This window comes from Lampetra fluviatilis, chromosome 45 (genome assembly GCF_964198595.1).
Source record: "Lampetra fluviatilis chromosome 45, kcLamFluv1.1, whole genome shotgun sequence".
Taxonomy (NCBI): domain Eukaryota; kingdom Metazoa; phylum Chordata; class Hyperoartia; order Petromyzontiformes; family Petromyzontidae; genus Lampetra; species Lampetra fluviatilis.
In genome coordinates, this window is record NC_136319.1 from 3,174,028 (window position 1) to 3,179,280 (window position 5,253).

Genomic DNA, 5,253 nt, shown 5'->3' on the forward strand with positions numbered 1-5,253 from the left:
CACACCATTTGAGATTAAACCGACCTAGGGGAGGTCCAGGACCTGTTCATATAATCGTCACTGGTGTTGGCCGTCAGAGGGAATCGGACACGGGCCGCCAAATTTGTAGCGCAGTGAGCTAACCGCTCAACAACCGCTGTTTAAATAATAGTCGAGAAGCCTCCACGATATTCATCACCATCACCACCATCACTAGCAGCTACTGACAGGCAGGGTTTTCTTCAGGGCACGCAGGTGATGCTGCGCCAATTCAACAATCCATTCACGAGCATTGAGAGACAATAAGTGGGTGAATACATTTAGGATTTATAGACGGGAAGTGAGTATATTAATTGAAGATCAACAGACAGGAAGTGGGTGTATGAATTGAGGATTGAGAGATAGGAAGTTAGTACACATTGTTGATTAACAGACAGGAAGTGGGTGTATTATTTGAGGATTGAGATACAGGAAGTGGGTGTATACATTGAACATTGAGAGGCAGGAAGTGGGTGTATAAATTGAACATTGAGAGGCAGGAAGTTGGTGTATAGATTGTGGATTAACTGATAGGAAATGAGTGCATTAATTGAGGATAAACAGACAGAAAGTGAGTGCATTCATTCATTATGTAATCACTGTGGTTTTCATTAGGCCCACTGGTACTGCTCACCTCTCTCTCTACGTGTGTGCTATGAAGGGCCATTGCCTGAAACTTTGCCTTCTCTACACTTTTCCTTTGAATGAGGGGGAAAGTATGTGGGGTCGCTACGGTGACCAACAGATGTTAACTACATCGCCTGGTATGCAGGAGGTTGTGGATTCGATTCCAACCCTGTATATTTGAGTTTTAGTATCTCTTGCCGCGGTTGCATGGATTTTTCTCTGGCTCCAATTTTGTCCCTCCATATTTAGAATCAACATGAATTAAGAGTATTTGGCTATTATACATTGCCACGTGATAAGCCACTTTGTTGAGGTATATATATTAGTCAGCCTTACCTTGTAAAATAATAAGTTTAGTTTTAGTTTAGTGAGGGAGTCGGTGGGTGGGTGAGTGGATAGGTTGGTGAGTAGGTGAGTGATCATGTTTCATGTTATGCCACAAGTAAAACTTTGCTGTTTTTTCCTGGATTTTTCTGTTTCGTGTAGTCACTTTAAGATGTTTATTGTTCACGTTTTTTGTTGTTGCGGTTGTACCTGAGTCAAGAGCCGCATGGCTCACAGAGATATACCTAATAAATGAAACTGAAACTGAGTGGATGAGTGGTTGAGTGTGTTGGTAAGATGGTGGGTGGATGGTTGAGTAAATGAGTGGGTAATATGGTGGGTGAGTAGTTGAGTGAGTGGGTGTGTGGGTAGGTGCGTGGGTGATAGGATAGCTGGGTGGGTGAGTGGGTGGGTGAGTTACTAAGTGAGGGATTCGGTGAGCGAGTAAATACGCGTATATATATTCCCCTTGTAAACCTCCTCCTCCCGCTCCTACTTCTAGCCTTCCTCCCGTTGACCCTGGAGCCCAGGGTTATACGGGGGGGGGGGTGCAAAGCTCAAAGTTACACATCAGATTTAAACCCCAAGACCTGATACGTAAGATTCCACGCGACGCCAGTGAGTGACTGCATAGCGCAGGCTGGAACAGGAACGCACATCTTGACAGTGCATGTCGCGAAAACCAACCGTTGCCTATGAACATCTGCTGGCAGTTAACCAAAATCAGTCGGTTCTGTGTGAGTCTGTGGGTGTCTGTGTGTCTCTTTCTGATTATATGCGTCTCTGTGTGATGAGTCTATTGTTCTCTGTGTGAGTGTGGGTGTCTGTGGGTCTTTCTGGGAGTCTGTGTGAGATTGCGGGTCTCTGTGTGATGAGTCTGTGTGTCTTTGTGTGAATCTGTGGGTCTCTGTGGGTCACTGTGTGGTGAGTCTGTGGGTCCCTGTGTGGTGAGTCTGTGGGTCTCCTCCCTTCCCACTCCTTATCCTCCCTGCTCCTCCTCATGCCTCCTCCTCACTCCTCCTCCTCACTCCTCAGCTCATTGAATGGTAAGATCCACGTATGGGCTGTCCATCCCTGGATTGGTGGGAGCGCTGTCCAACTGCGAGTCTGGGCATTCGTAGGGCGACGTCGAGTGCTGAACCGTAGCCTTGAAGTTGAGGTAGTGAGGCTCCGTCTTCTGGGCTCTGCCCTCATCGTCCAGCTGGAGATGATAGAGAGAGGTGGAGATAGGTGGAGGGGAGGAGATTAGAGATATATAAAAATTGAGAGAGATGAGAGAGATTTGGAGGCGATGAGAGAGATAGAGATATTCGAGAGAGATGAGAGAGAAAGAGGTGGAGAAGATGAGAGAGAGAGAGAGAGAGATGGAGAGATAGAGAAGTAGAGGAGATGAAAGAGAGATATAAAGAGGGGGGAAGGAGATGAGATACATAGATACAAGATAGAGAGAGGAGATATAGAGAGAAAGGTGGAGGAGATGAGAGAGATACAAGGAGGGGACGAGAGATGATGGGTTAGGAGATAGGGGGAGACAATGAGAAACGGATATGTTGGGGAGACATGGCTCTCTACGCGATTCTCTACGTGGGTCTCACCTCTTCGTAGATTTCATCTTCATTATCCTGTTGGGGGTAAGAGAGAGATTGAATCACGTGGGTAAATGTAACGTTCCTCGTATAGTTTCAAGGAACAATAAACCATCATCATCACACGAACTCCGGTCACCCTCGTAGCAGCAGCGGCTTTTTGGCTAACCGTCGAACAAAGATGGTGGTCTCCGCACCGCATGGCGCTCCTGCGGCCATCTGGAATGCCCTTCCAATATATTAGGAAGCCACTGGAGCTCTGTACATTAAAATCATCATCAAGATTGATATGATTTTCTTTAGAACTGCTTGTTGTGTTTAGTTTCTTGTCCTACATCCCCGGCACCTCCGATTAGCGCCGTTGTCTATGTACGGTGCGAAAGAAGTTCAAAACACATACTTACAAAGACAAAGATCCCCTTTATAGCATTAACAGACTGTTTGGACAAGCCCTGTTAGCGAGTAATGGCTATGAAGAAGGCCGGAACAGCAAACGAGGGGGTGGGTGGTCATTACCATGGCCGGCCGCCTTTGTTTCCCCTTTGCTGATGTTCACATACAACTGCACCAGTTAATTATTTGAGGCTGAGCAGAGTGGTTGAGTGAGTGACAGAGTAGGTGAGTGAGTAGGTAAGTGAATGAGTGGGTAAGTGAATGAGTGAGTGTTGGGAAAGTAAATGAGTATTTGCGTGAGTGGGTAATTTAATGGGTGAGTGAGTGGCTTAATGAGTGGGTGAGTGAGTGAGTGGGCCAGTAAGTGCGTAAGTCAATGATGGGTGGGCGAGTGAGTGAGTGGTTGAAAGAGTGGGTGAGTGGATGAGTAAATGGGTGTGAAATTGCCACTGGTGTTGATAATGATGATGGTGCTGATTGTACCTTCATCGCCTCCCGCTGAAACTTAATACCAGGCAGTTCATCAGGCACCTGTGATGAACACAGAGATCAGGTTCAATGGCCATGTGGGTGGGCGCGTGAATGAGTGTGTGAGTCAATGCGTGGGTGAGTGAGTGGGTGAATGAGTGATTGGGTGAGTGTTTGACCGAGTGGGTGAGTGAGTCAGTGAGTGGGTTTATAATTGACTGAATGGGTGGATCAGGGAGAGAGTGAATGTGTGAGTAAATGAGTGGGAGAGTGAATGGGTGAGTGAATGAGTGGGTGAGTCAGTGAGTGGGTCAGTGAGTGTGTGAATGAGTTCATCAGGCAGATGTGATGAACACAGAGATCAAATCAGTGGGTGGCTTCGCAATGGCTGTGTGGGAGGGTGGGTTCACAATGGCCGTGTCGGTGGGTGGGTTCACCATGGACGTGTCGGAAGGTGGGTATGGCGTAGTGCATGAGGCATACCCATTAAGCTGGAGAGAGAAACTAGTGTATTTGGGCGCGGTCCTTTGTGTGGAGCCAGGAGGAGGCACAGCGTGGTCAAATCGGCGTGGTGATATGTTTTGAGTGGAACAGGCCAATCTCAGACCATTTATAGTCGGGCCTCTCACGTGATTGGCCAAGGGGATAAACAATGGGCTGAGAGCAGCACAATAAAAGGAGCACCCAAGCCGGCAGTGGGGGGTGGGACGAGCTGGACGAGCCCCCACCCTCTCAAGCAGCGACGCGAGTGAGGACCAGGGGATCATCACTGTAAGTAGCAGTTGAGGGCTGTCTTCCACTCCATGGAATATATATTTTATAGGGAAACGTTAGGTGACATTAGTATTATTATTATTGTCATCTGTTTCCAGCGGCCGGCCTAGGGATTGATCCAGGGCAGGTGGGACTCCTGGGATGGAGCAAGGGCATGATGGAAGCAACGGAGATCCGTCAAGAGCACACAACGAATGCTCAGTGTCGTCAACATATCCTGGACGAAAATGATCGCTTTTTCTGCTGGTACAACAGATTCACCAACAGCTACCAGTTGATGTGCAAAGTCGAAGCACGAGAAGTTGACAATGCACTTCAAGCGGGAGAATAAATTCCATTGGTCAGTATGGTGCTGAGACGTGATTGTCAGTCGGATCAACGATGATACAATGCACCAACATCAAACGAAGTCACGATGGTCTTCGTCAACCAGGATGGCGAGCCACCATTCGAGCGTGCCATTCACATCTACCCGAGGAATCCACAGAATCCCAAAAGGCAGTTCATCAACCTCTATTTTCAGTCCCAGCATGGATCCCATGACGTACGCGATTCTACATCCATACGGCGAGCCAGGAAGGTAACCGAACTGGCAGTGCGAGGCTAACGGGGGGGGGCACAACTGAATAGCGTTCGGAACAACGTCAGCATGCTTCAGTATAAAGCAGCTCAAACGGCGATTCGAGGCAACTTCAATCCAGTCATGAGTGCTGGAAATATGACTCAACAATGGTTGGTGAATTCGTACCTGCAAGTCAAGGCCAACAATCTCAACTAGAACCGCCAAAATCAGCAGTGACTGCGAGTAGAGCAGTACCAAGGTGTCGCAGACCACATCGCAAAGTTAGCCCAAAACGCAAACATTGCAGCTGGCGTCGAAGTCAATCCTCCCTTTGAGCTTCGAGGGATCACTGAGAAAAATGCGTGAGCGATGCAATGTCGATCTTTGCGAATTGGGGTGCACCTGACCTCTTCATAACATTGACCGCAAATCCAAGCTTGCCAGAAATCACTGACAACCTTCGACTGAGTGAGCAGCCATCAGCTCCACCCGACTTGGTGG

The 5,253-nt window shown here is 48.0% G+C and overlaps 1 long non-coding RNA gene across 1 annotated transcript; it reads right to left on the minus strand.

Moving 5' to 3' along the window:
* Positions 1-2,063: 2,063 nt before the first annotated feature.
* On the minus strand, positions 2,064-3,463 carry LOC144947473 (uncharacterized). The gene is made up of 3 exons (XR_013640066.1): positions 3,432-3,463; positions 2,565-2,591; positions 2,064-2,170 (listed from the first exon to the last, which is right to left on the minus strand). It is a non-coding gene; the product is annotated as an uncharacterized LOC144947473 (long non-coding RNA).
* Positions 3,464-5,253: the final 1,790 nt, after the last annotated feature.